Source organism: Cygnus atratus, chromosome 2 (assembly GCF_013377495.2).
Source record: "Cygnus atratus isolate AKBS03 ecotype Queensland, Australia chromosome 2, CAtr_DNAZoo_HiC_assembly, whole genome shotgun sequence".
NCBI classification, from domain to species: Eukaryota; Metazoa; Chordata; class Aves; order Anseriformes; family Anatidae; genus Cygnus; species Cygnus atratus.
In genome coordinates this window covers 9,569,417-9,582,996 of record NC_066363.1, presented here as the reverse complement: position 1 = coordinate 9,582,996, position 13,580 = coordinate 9,569,417, and the positions used below count along the sequence as shown (strand labels likewise).

The 13,580-nt window shown below is 42.2% G+C and overlaps 1 protein-coding gene across 5 annotated transcripts in view; it reads right to left on the bottom strand.

Annotated features, from left to right (window-relative positions):
- The window catches only part of DNAJB6 (DnaJ heat shock protein family (Hsp40) member B6), a 67,630-nt gene that overhangs the window by 23,614 nt on the left and 30,436 nt on the right, over positions 1 to 13,580 (bottom strand). The window lies entirely within an intron of this gene.

The following is a 13,580-nucleotide window of genomic DNA, read 5'->3' as shown; positions in this document are numbered from 1 at the left end:
CACACCCACACACCCCCTCCTGAAATCCTGAGCAACGCTCTCAGCCATGAAAACGCTCCCTCCGCGGTACCGGAGGCTATGTTGGGAAAGTTCTTTTGATTCATTGTTCTTGAACTTGTTGCTAAATGCCAGGAAACACTAATATTGCAGCACTTAACAGCACGAGTTATAAAATCCACCTCAGCACACGCTTCGTCAGGTTTGTCGGACTCGAGAGAAACGGAAATTTTCACCAAGTTGTCTCCAGCAAATGTTGCTGCCTCAGTTTGACAGTGAAAGCCTTTAAAGATCTCCCTCCTGCAACTTCATACGGTGCTTATGAGGAAAAGCAGCCATTTTAAAATTTACTGATTAAAAAAAAAAATGCAATTAGTCTGTGAAGCCAAAAGAGCCTGAAATCATTCCGAAACTATCCGGGGAATGCCGCAACAGCTGCAGAATCTGCACCATCACTGCTGGGGCAGAGTTTCTAAAAACCATAAAGGGAGCTTACTTCAACCCTGGAGTTTATCAGCTGAAGTACCGGATGGAGGACAACATTTAGAGTCATCTCGCACAAAATGGTGGCTTTCCCCAGTTACCGATAATCATTTTTTCCTCCAGAGCAACTGCCCACCTCTCAGTGCCGCTGTTATATTCAAAGAGAGCACCCAGAGGTTGATGGTTTGCTGTGGCGACAGACATCCTCCATGCAAAGCGCTGGGAAATATTTAGCTGAAGCGGTGCCAGAGTGCTCAGCCGGTTAAGAACTAAACATGTGGGCTCTCCATCAATGCCCTCTCCAGACACTGGCTGGGATGTCCCACCTCGTCCTTCTCCCATCTCGCAGCCTGTGCCAGGGTAACAGCTGTAAAGCCTTGCCTGCAGCATCACCGGGCTCAAGCACGTACCTGCTCCTACACCTGCCCATGCTCACTTTGTAACTTTGGGGATTTTGTGCAGGGTTTCCCAGGCTGTTGCTGTTTCCTCTGCTGTGGGAGCCAGGCTCATGCCCATTTCCCGAGAGAGGTAAAAAAAAAAAAAAGTTCACAGTGAGAGGAGAAAGCATGGGGAGGTGGTGGTGAAGTCACTGGTTAGTGATGGAAAAAAAGGGAATGGGAGATGCGGCGAAGGACAGACTGATGAAGCCAACATTGCACTTCTATTTCTGTCCCGGCAGAGCCATGCCTGCAGCACGCCTAGGATCTGGGAAAGGGCAGGGCTCCATGTTTCTGCTTAACACACACAGCAATCCTCTGCCCTTCTGGCTTTAAAAGCTGGCAGTGGACTTGCTACTTGTGTTTCTGCTCCTCCCGCGCCAGCTCAGCCTGTTCCTGCACCACCCGTGCTCCCGGTACAGGCGAGGGCAGGGGAATCCCCGCTGCGGCTCCACGCCCGCAGCACCCCGCTGCCCCTTTCCTGCTGCTGACACCAGCAACCGGAGGCAATGGGAGGACTTCTCGCACCCGTGAGCGCTCTGACAAGCTGCCGTCGGTATTTTACACCCCCCTCGCCCAACTACGTCCCGTACCTCAGCCCTGCCCGAACACGAATCCTGCACTCCCAGCACATCAAGCTATTTCAGAAGGGATGATTCACCACAACAATACATCAATCTGCAACAAATTGGGAAAATTAAGTAAGTGTATGCCATATGCTAATTGTGGCAGCATTGCAAGGAGGTATTTTGAAAGGAAATGTCGTCTGACAGACTGGGGTGCCATCCATTGCTACAGCCACTCCTGTTTGACTGCACCAAACGCTGCAGCTTGACAGACACACAAGAGCCTGGATTTACCTCCTCACTGCCAAAATGTACCCCTCAGACATCTTTTAAAGCCCAGTGGCCCTACATGAAGTTTGAGGACAGAGAAAACTGTGGCCATAGCATGCCCAAGCCTCTGCAGAGCCATTTTGCTCTCTGCCCCGTATGCCTTATACAACTGCTCTCATCTTAAAATTCTGGATGTGGGAAAGGCAAACAGCAGCGGGTGACACGAATCCTCACGCTTCCAGTAGGCAGAGAGATGAACCCATTTGTATGCTGCTGCTCAAAGTGAATTTTATTAAAGGTAAGAGACTTCATCACAAAGAAACCTTATTCATCGTGGCAAGAATTTTGGAAGGAGGCAGAGTGAGGAATGAGCTTCTCAGCTTGACATGTGTAAACATAAATTAAGATTCCAACCTCAGAGTTTGAACAAAGGGACTTGATTTAAAAAAATTGAGATTATTGAAAAGATGATGCTTTCTATACTTCTCAGGCCAAATAAACCCAGAGACAACGTAGGTGACTTCAAGGACTCAATCTATTCCCACTTCGCTGCTGGGTCACCTCATATCTCCACCGCATTTTCCTTCAAATCATACTGCATTTTTATTAAGTTTCAGTGTTTTCTTCAGAAGTGGCACTAGGGGCTGCTGCTCCCAGGGCAGCTCTCCCCAGCACAGTCCCTACACAACATAAAGATGAGATGCGGACCACAGCAACCATCTCCCTCTCTCACACAGCCCCTCAGAATTCAGCCTCAGGCGAAAACCCTGGCAGGCTTCACCTCCACAACTTGGGTTTCACTTTGAAACTGGATTTTGAAGCGCAACACAAAAACAAACAACCAGCCCTCAGCGATGCAAGGCAACGTTCACTGCTGGAGGCAACAAAGAACAAACAGAGCAGCACAACCACACAGCCACCGGCCTTGGCCTGCTCCCCAGCTGCCCAGGGTCACCTCACCAGGCACACGGGGCCTTCTACTGGCATGGCAGAAACACAAGGCCTGTGCCATTCTCTGGAGTCCATGCCACACTGCCCAGTGTCTGCAGCCACCATCTTGTCACAGGTCCGGTGTCCCCCTCGGTGCCCTGACGGAGGGCACAGGCTTCAGGACACAGCGCTTGCACCTCTCGCTTGGGCTGGAGACCCTCCCGGGTGGAAAGGCCCCTTCGCTCCCCCGAAGACAACCTTGCCTTCAGCCCTCCTAGGAGCGACCGCTGCTAGGTGAGTCGTAACATCGGCTTCTAGCGAATTACACAACTCTTCAGACAGCAAACACAGAAAAACTGCTCTTCTATTTTTGCAACAGACCGATCTTTAACTCGTTTGGTTTTATTAAGGCCTCAAGATGAGGTCCTTTATCTCTGCTAGCAGCCTTCACTACAAGGAGCATCTCCGGGGCAGTTCAGAACAAGCCACAGTTTGTAAATCAGTTGTTACTTTTTTTTTTTCTACTGATTACCAGGTTTAAATCAATCTTCAGAGACCTAATGCACAGCAAACCCAGATTGCTGTAAGAGATAGATTTTATATAAAAAGCAAACCCATGCAATTAAATGAAAAAAAGAATCTTGCAAGTGACTTCACAAAAATGTGATGAATGACTTCCACGGCTGTTTTGTCAACACTTCCATAGTAATTTGGCAAGCGCACAAGACTGCCAAGTTTGTATTCTGATCAAGTGGCTATTAGAGCTGTTGAAGTCTTGCAGACGTGAGGCAGCTTCCCTGTCTTATATTGCATTGCCCTTGTTCAGTTTATAAACTCTCATCTTTTCAGGTTAATCATTTGAAAAATATTCTCCCTCACACCTTGAGCCTTAACTATGACACCAAGGGTTTCACATACAATTATAAAAAAAATACGTTATATCCCTCGAAGTGCAATTCATTTCTCATCCATTACTAGGACAGGGGCAAGGAAATTCCAGCTCCCAGTGCCTGCACACATCCCTGATTTAACAGAGGCACACATACAAAAATACCAGAACCTTTTAAATTGACACTGAAAATGTCACATGCTCCTGGCAACAGGAAGTCTGACAGCTCAATAGGTTTCAGAAGCATTTTATGAACCTTCACCACAAAACCCAATCCCATTTTTGACATCTTCCTGACAACAAAGAACACCAAGCAATTAGCTGGCATTCCTGCTCGATAATGACACACTAATGAGAGGTCTGAATTTGAAAAAAAGCATCTTGCTGCAAGTTGACTTTCAATACTAATTTTAGCTAAATATTTAACTAGGAACCAGCACCCAGACCTCACAGGTGCCTTCACTCCCAAGCTGCACCACTTTTTGCTGTTCAGCATCTCCAATTCATCAAGGAAATCTCAAAGTTTCCAAACAATCTTCTTTTAACCCCAACGTTAAGCTGTTCAACCTGTGCCTTAAAACCACCGTAGTTTAAGGAATACAAGGTTTTTTTCAAAGGCCTATCAATAATAAACACTGATACACATCAACTTACACATGTAAACAAATATACACAAAATTAGAAGCAATTATTTATATACACAGAAAGGAGGAACTGCTCTGTGCATACTGCTTGAACCGAAGCCCTGACCAAATCAACCCTTGAGTGGAAAGCACAAAAATTAAAACTTTCAGCTAAAAGTAACAAACACCAAACCAGAAACACCACTATAATCCAACAATAACAATACTTACAATTATCTTTTGTGCCTGGAAACGGTATCATCGGTCATTTTAGATGCTGCTTCTGAAGAGATCCAGTGGGAAGAGAGGATGCTTTACCAAGAGGGCTTTGTGAGCTTTTGAAGCAGAAGTAGAAGTTCAAACATTGATGTTGGCATCTGCTCAGCACATGCAACGCAGCCATGCAACTCCTGGCAAGGCCACCCAAGTGGAGAGGTAGAGGTGCCACAGCAACCCCAGCACGGAGCGATGGCTGTTCATGGTCCAATGCCATCCCACCTGCCTTTTCTCTACCATCTCACTTTATCAAACCTTTGGGATCCATGGGATGGAGCACAAAGCGCAATGACAACCATTTCTGACCACAATCCCTGAGGCCAAAGCAAAAAAAAAAAAAAAAAAAAAGGGGGCAGGGCTGTGCTGAAGAAGCACCATAAAGGCAGAAGAAGCACAATAAAGGCAGGGACACTGGAGAACGCCAAGTTCCAGAGGGGAACACACAGGACGGCCGATCGCCCACGAGCTCTCGGTGCAGAGGTGGGTGTTCCCGTGGAAGCCACACACCCACGCTGAGGCCGCACGCCAGGAGAACAACTCACCACCTTCAGCTGTCGGAACTAGCTGCTGCTCAGCATCACCTAGCTTACGGACGTACGCGCACCTCCTGCGATTCTGCAATGGCAACGAAAGCTTTTCCAAATATTTAAGTCACTTCGACAGCTGACTCACTATATACCAGTGGAATAAATATTTGAGAAGAAAAAAAAACATCATCAAAACTGTTTCAACTACAAAGGCACTTCAGTAGAACTAGCAAACCAAAGCACAGCATCCAGCAAACTTAATCCCCTTCCCTCTTGAACACCAGCAAACTCAAAACCTTCTCAGAAACACTTGCCAAGTTTGACTAAGTTTTAAGATGTCAAACTTCATTTATGCTACAGCATTTCTCCTCGGCTCTGTAAAGTCACTGCTGTTCACTTTGCAGAGCTGCAAGCATACTGCAGTCACACTGTTGTATCAAAAGGAAACCCAAAACAGATGCACAACAGAAAACTGACATTTACACAGATTTACATGCATGCAAGTTGGCAACTGACAGAAAAAGCCCCAGATTTTGCACTTTTGAGAACATTTTATCACTTTCCAATTAAAATTCTGACCTTGCCTGAACTCTGGGCATTGGACACAGTGTAGTAATTCTACAGAAACAAATTTCCTTTTACAGTAATTTTTTAAAATACTAAATAAAAGAATTAATGACTGTTTTTCCAAAGAAAAAGTTGCCAACTCAAGAATACTGGGCTGAAAAACCCCCTACGACGCACAATGCTGTAACTTCACCGACAGAGCCAGCACCTGCTGGGAGACAGATCTGTTAAGGGAAGTCTTCAGACAGTGAATTTCCAGTGAGATGAACTGAGAAATAAACCCACGCCTGTACCACAAAGACACTTGACAAGTCCCCGATTACAGTTTAAAAGAAAGCACTGCTAGACCTCAATGTCTATACGCATCACAATCTCAAGTGAAAATCTGTATGCTTTAAGGAAAGATATCACCAAAAAAAAAAACCATAAAACTGGAGAGGCTCTGACCTTTATTAGTAATATATCATTAATCTACATTAAAGCTGCACTTCAAGTGCTGACTTGGCTATACACCATTTACAGGCCCATACACAGCACCTGAGACGCCCATAATTTGGGGAATTTTACCACCACACCCAGAAAACACAGGAGTTAGCTGAATCTGGAGCAGACGTGAATGAATGGCTAGTTGTTACAGAAGAGGCTGGGAGGCGTAAGGCAGAAACGCACCCACCCCTACCTCCTGTTTAAAAAAAGAAAAAGAAAGGCTTTCTGCAGTTGGAAACTATTCTGTCCAGGGCAAGAGGAACCTCCTCTGCAACAGAATACATAGCATATTTAGGCACTCAGCTTCGTGATTTATTCTATGAAAACAGTTACCAGGGATCTAGTCATCTTTTTATACAAACATTTCAAGGAGCAAAGCACACACATGATCTCAGAGCAACTGGTAAAGGAGAGGGAAGAGTGGAAACTACAGCTGAATACTCAAAGAATCTTTTGTTCTTGATTTTGTTCATCAGGAGTAGGAAAGCTCAAACACCTGTGTCTCCTCTAAGAAATGTTTTATTTCCCTCAATTTAGCTTCTTGTAATCATTCCTTAATATAAGAATTATCTTCTAGATTATTCGCTGCATGAGAAAGCACTTACATTTACCTCCTATTGTATGACACTTATAACTCTGTCTTGCAACCACTGAATTTGAGTAGTTAAAATTACAAAACACTACAAAAATACTAAGAGTAGGGCTCAAGACAAATTACTCAACTTTCTTTTAACCTTTCAAACAGAGCTATCTTCCAGTTCTTCTGGGATAATACTTTCAGAATAGATCAAAAAATCAGTCATTACCAGTGTTTTAGAAATACTTGGAAATGACTTACATTTCTTTTTATTGTCCTCCTTGCAACAGATATTCTAAGTTATATACCCTGTAGTATTAGCTGGCATTGATATCACACCTGAAACATAAGAAAGAACATGCATAGTAAAGTATACCTAATTTTCTTTTTCCTTAGCAGTGGTAAATAAACTATAATCCACTTAGTCATGTTCAACCCGTATTCCCTGGATGAATTGTTGTTTTGCCTAAGAACACCTGAACACCCAACTCAAGTCCCCTTGAGCTGCACAGAGAACAGAATTGCATTTCCTAACTTTGAAATAGGTTTTCTACCGGATATAACTCAACAATTTTTCAAGTTCCTTGGAAAATATGGATACAATTATTTTGCTTTAACAAATTACAGCTTGACACTTTTAAAAAGTAAGTGGTTTTGAAGTGGCTTTCTGCTAACAAATAGTCCACAAACCCAAGGTGCACACTGGCTATATACCTCAAGGATAGAAAGGTTTCTTTCCAGGTCTACTCTTAAGCCAGGAAAGGGCTGAGCAGTATGGCACGTACAATTATTTGCTTTACCATTAACAAGTTTCCAGGTTACTAAAGCTTTGCTTTTCAGTTAACAAGTTTCCAGGCTGCTACAGCTATTTCTACATTGGTGAAGCTGCAATGCCCTGAGTCTGGTTTTTAATCAGCAAGGGGAAACCCTTACAGTTTTCACAGTTTGTACAGAAAGGAGGCTTCACAAAAGCTATCATAAGTACTGAATATTTAAATCTCAAAATAAGGTTAATTTGACTGTAGAAGAACTAAGATTTAGTTCAAGAGTTACAGCGCTCTCCGAGCAGGGTACCTTCCCAAGAAAATTAGGAAGGACCTACAGAAACAGCATGATTTTGCCATGCAACAGCGTAAGTTTTAAGATTTTGTTCCAAGATGTGTTTTATGACCCAAATGCTGCTGAGTTAGAATTCCAGGAGCTTGCCTGTCCACACGCGTCTCTCAGAAATAAATTTGATTAAAAATGAATATTAACAAATGCAGTATATTCAAAACCCAAGTGTCTACAGACAGGTTTTTTTCATGTATATAAGCCCCGTAGGAGATACTTCTCTGGTAGTTTCCTGTAGAGGTATTTTTTTTCTGACATAAAGTACCCTTAGGTATTTAGCACGCTACCAAAACCAACTCAATTAACCAAAAGCCAGCTCTTTTTCATCGTAGTAACTTGAACTTCAAAACACACATATTGCTGTCCACTTAAGATTTAACACGCACTAAAAATAAAAGCTTAGAATTGTAAATACTTTGCCCGCATTTTTCAAACGAACAATCCAGTCTGCCAAACGAATCTTTGTCATAACATGACGTTAACCTCTTAGCTTTCATCTCAGGATCCGAAACGAGGCGCTCTGAAGCTCTGCAGTCTGTTTTTGGTGAGAAGAGAGAGGAGACATGCAAGGGCTCATGGCAATTCCAAAGCCAATTCCCTGGGACAGTCATCAAGGCCCTTGCCCTGGTTTCCTCTTTGTCACCGGACACCCAATTTGTCCACTACAATAAAGCAACTACTTACCTTAATAGGTTCGGAACATCTTCTCCCACTTGAATTCCTCTCTTGTCACCTACACATCCCAAAGTGGATGCTTTAGGTCAACAGTCATCACACACTATCTGTGCCCTGGATGCACGTGTTGTCTCCTGTCCTCCCAGCTCCCTGGCTCTACAGCAACTCCCGACAAGGAAGGGATCTCCACACACAGCCCCAGCCCTCCCCTGAACTCCTTCATCACTAAAGCATCCCCTGGTCTCAAAACCAAAATAAAGATGTTATAAACATTAATGTTAACCCATAGGGAGGGAGGGAAAAAGACAATCATGCAAAGTCAGACCCTATGAAAGAAAGGTCTGAAGGACATTGCACCTTTCCATCTCAATCTGCAACCCAGCCACCTGAGTTTTCTGTTACTTCTATGCAGACCCCAAACACTTGCTTCTTACTAGATCATATTTTTCAGAAAGATAGTCTTTAAGACACCAAATGCTGGAGGAACCACTCCTCTTGGCAGCTTCTTTCAACAGTTAATCACTCATGTTAAAAAATGTACGTTTATCTTCTCACTTGAATTTGTCTAGCCTTACACAAATGTTTATGCTCTTCTTCCAAACAAGGCAAACTTTAATAGCAGTTTATTCTTACTGTTGTACTTTTTTTTTTTTTTAAAGCAAACTAGGGTTTGGCACATCATCCTCGGGCTGCAGAAGCACCTCCTGTTCCTGCCCTGGCAGGGGAACCAGCCTGTGCAGCAGCACCCAGCATTAGCCAGCAGAGAAGGGGTCAGGTGAACAGGAGATGTGGGCAAATGCCCACAGCTTCTGGATCGACTGCGGTAATTTGTGATCATGTTTTCTTAAGAGGAAAGGCAACAGCCAAATGAAGGAAAAAGTCCTTGGAATTTACACCAACAGCACAGAACAGGCTGGGTTGGTTTCCTGCTTCTCCCTTACTGGTTTCATGCCCTGCAAGCTACATTATGAAGCAGCATTGTCCGTAACAAGCACGTTTCTTCTTGGAGCTAAACCACAGAAGCCAAGCAAAGATGGAAGTAGCACTCAAGGTATTTAATGAAAGGAAGACTTTGATGGCTGCTCTGTTTTCAAAATCTGAAGATGAATCTTCCCGAGAGAAAAATCTTCTACATTTTCAGTCCCATTCTGTAGCTACATCTAAGACTGAAGCCTAGAAGTTCATGAACACTACCCAAGCTTGCAAGCAATACCAGATGAAAGCAAAACAACGAAGTGAATTTCCAGCTCTCAGCTACTCTCCTGAACATTCACCTCCCAGTTTGTATGGAAGAATTAAAAAAATCTCCTTTACTGAAGCTCAGTATACGATCAGATCCTTACCATCAAGGTACTGATGGCAAGCAGTAATAAGAAATGTACGTACTGATTAGCAGACTAATTCTGGGAGGTGTCTAAGTACTTAACAGGGCATGTCCAAATAAATGAAGATAAAGAAGTGTAATCTGGTGAGAAGTAGTATTATTAAGGAAAGCCTGGCCAGAGTCTTTTCAAGAAAAAATGTCTAGTCCTACAATCCTATAAGAGAGACTGGAGGAAATGCTGAGCTTTGGCATGTGGTTTTTCTCCTTTTGCCTCCTATGAAATTGTTTCATAGGTAAGTCCAAAACAATTTATAAACATCCATAGTCTAGCTTGCTTTAGACAGAAACTTGCTGCAGAATATGTACTCTCACACAGGCAAACAGCAGAACTCTCCTGCTGAGTAAGACAACTATCACAACTGCATGACAAATGCAGCTAGTTTCTGTACTGGTTTTTGTTCAGAGTAAAGGGCAGCCTCTACCTACATGAAAGAAGTTTGCCAGAGGTGGCTGTGGTGAGTTAAGCAAATGCCTGATAAATAAGCAAGTTAACCTTACTCCATGCATCAGTTACAATGATCACCACAGACACTTCACATACTTCTGGGAAAAAAAACCTGAAAGACCACTGATCTGCCCAGCTTCTCTACCAGATGTGTTAAAGCTTCTGCAGGCATATGATTTTTTTCTTCTCCAGGTAAACTCCCCTCAAATTTCAATCAAGCTCGTGACTACAGCTGAGACAGAAGAACTTCATTCCAAATCTGCTGCTTTGCATCTTTAGCTATTTCGGTAACAGCTTCAGGCGACGAGGTTACAGACAGAACCAAAATAACTCTCTCTATAACTCTCTTCTGGCCATCAGGAACACGTGTTTCAAAATTTGAACTTTCTGACCAGTCACACAAGCTGCATTCCTCACCCATACTATTAACTCATTCAATTTTTTTTTTATTTTTAACAAACGGGAAACAATGCAGATTTCACATTTGATGTTCAACATTCAATAAAAGGAGGAACTGAAGCCGTCTGAACGTACCACGCCATTTGCTATTACCAGATGAAAGACAAGCATCCTTACTGTAATCTTCCCAGTCTAAGCGTTAATATTTAACCTGTCAGAATTAACATTCAAGTTTTATGAAAGCATTCATCTTTATTCTCAGTGCCCGTGAGCCTGCAGCTACAGTTGTTTTTTTTTCCCTTTTTCTATGACATTTCATTCAAAGTTGGCTGCACTGAAAGAGCTCTCATCTGTGATTCAGTAGAAAGGATAAGCTACAGAGCAAACTAAAGTATTAAGAGTTATTACTGCAAGCCTCCAAAATACATTCTCCTGATTGTCAATTTTAAGTAAAGCTCAAAAGTTATTTCTGATTTTCAAAATGAACCCGTAATACTGCAAATGCCAGCATTATTTGAAATGCCAGAAAAATGAAGAGACAGTTCCACTAAATGACATCCTTTTAATAAAACTTTTTATTTACCTTCTGAATAAAACATAGTTTAATCCCCGCCATTACATTTTGAAGCTGACATCTGCTCAAGCAGAAGACTTCAGCTCCCTTTACGCAGAAGATAATTAGCACTTGGGCCAGCAGTGCAATCTGCCTCACCCCAAGACATCCTATTTAGATACTACCACATCCAGACTACCGCATGTATTTTAGACACGGTAAGCATGACAGGCGATATAGTACTCACGGAGGGTTTTCAATTAACTTCCTACCAGCTGCTGTAGGTAAGATAATACCTAATCCAGCAGGAAGCCTGCCAGAGCAAGGTTAGTTTTCAGAGAAGTTTCAATGAGTTTGAATCAGCAGTCAGCTCACGTGGGTTCAGAGTTATAGGTCACATGGTCACAGCATTTTTTTTTTTTCCTGTTTTCATTTTCTGTTTCCTGACAGTAACATCTCAAAATCAGAGCTTATGGTATAAAACAACCATTTTCTGCTCTAACTTTTCAGTAGCGCCCTTCACTGAACGATGAAGTCTGATCAAGCAGTAGATCCACTACAATTAAGAATTCCAAAGGTACAGTTTGCAACAAAGTAAACTTGCTTGGTTCCAACATTAATGCAGCATAAGGACCATTTCAGCATTTTGGGTGAAAGATAAAAAGCTTTTTACTTAACCACCACTTGAAGACAAGCAATAACAAGAAGAAAACCCAAACTATCTATGTTTAGTACTATGTAAAACAAGTTTGAAGTCACAATTCAGTCCCAAAGTAAACCAGACCAGAGAGAACAGACAGTATAAAAAAAGCTCTCATGTCAAAAAAAGCAGTTTCCAAGCCCAGGTTACAGTTCACTAGCAGGTCACTGATGTCTGTATTGCAACCACCCTGTGAGATCACTGACTTAAAATAAGCTTAAGTTCCAAGACATCAGGACCGAAGAGAAAGGTTTTCCAAAAGCACTTTTGAAATGCTTCCCCCGAAAGGCTAACAAGAATTCTAATACTAAGTTAAAGTAAGGGATTGCATTCCTACAGAGTGCTTTTGAAAAGTTCCCTGGTCATAAGCACCATACAACTGTAACACCATGTGAAATGCCAACAACCAACTTCGAGGTAGACAAATCTTTTTACAAGCACAGATGAAACTAAGGCAAAGTAGGAAACAAGCTCACTTTCCAAACAGAAGCAGATTCAGGAACAGAGTCTGGGTTTCGAAAAAAAAAAAAATCTAACTTCCTTTATCACTGGGCAATCCCACACCTAAATGCAACACAGACAAGCCTCCACTTACACCTAGAGCTAAAACACTTAGAGGCAAGCAAACAAAACGGCCAGACACGAATACTGACAGAGAAGCATAAAAACCTTGGGCTTGTTTAGAGGCTGTTTTGGTTTTTAAAGTCTTTTCCAAGTCTTGTCTTCAGCATTTGAAGACACAGTCCATTAATCACAAGCTGATACAGGATGTCTTACGAATGCTAGGTACACTTAGCAGAGCTTTCTTTCTTATACCACAAAACATCTGTGATTCAACATAGAAAGTCTTTTAAGAACTAAGAAATACAATAGCTGCAACAATTTTAAAATGTGAAGCATTCTAAGGCAAAAAACTAAATTTTTTCCATAAAGCAAAGTAAAAGGGTAGCTGCCATGCAAAGAGAATCTTATGTTAGTGTATTGCATTGAAATTACTGCCATGCACAGAGACATAAAAGAGGTTGCACCAAGGAAAAGCATCACGAAGTTATTGTATTCTACCAATGAACTTTGAAGCAGAGCAGGAAAGAGTAAGTGACACAGCAGGTTCAAGAACTCCATCTTAGTTTTTTCAAACCACTGGAGGTGGTTTGTTTTAAACTGGGTGGTGTCCCCAGACAATCAAAATCAATCCCTCATGCGTGAAGAAATTGTACTTTTAATCATACAGTACTCATTTTTGACAGCTATCTCATTCCACTGCATGTTCGATGTTGTAAAACCTTTAGTAAAATTAGGAACCTTTGTTGTTATTAAGTATTTTGTGCTACTTTGGCCAAAGCTGAAGTCGAAGGAAATTTGTTGCCCTGGGTGAATTATTACCAAGTGAGTCAGTTTTGTACACACATGCAAAGTACATATTAGTAAGCAATTATACAAAAGTTTTCAAAGCAACCTAATAAATGTGTTTTTACAGAGAAAGGAAACTCATTTCAGCAGCAGAAATACAAAGAAAGTTTGTATATATAATACATAATAGGAAGAATTTAAAATGGATCCACAGAAAACACAGGATGAGGATTCCTTTCATGTATTACAAATTAAGCTGGATGCAAGAAAAAGGAGCTGTGCTATTTCAATTAATTCTACATATTGAAACAGGTGGAGACTATCACACTTCGG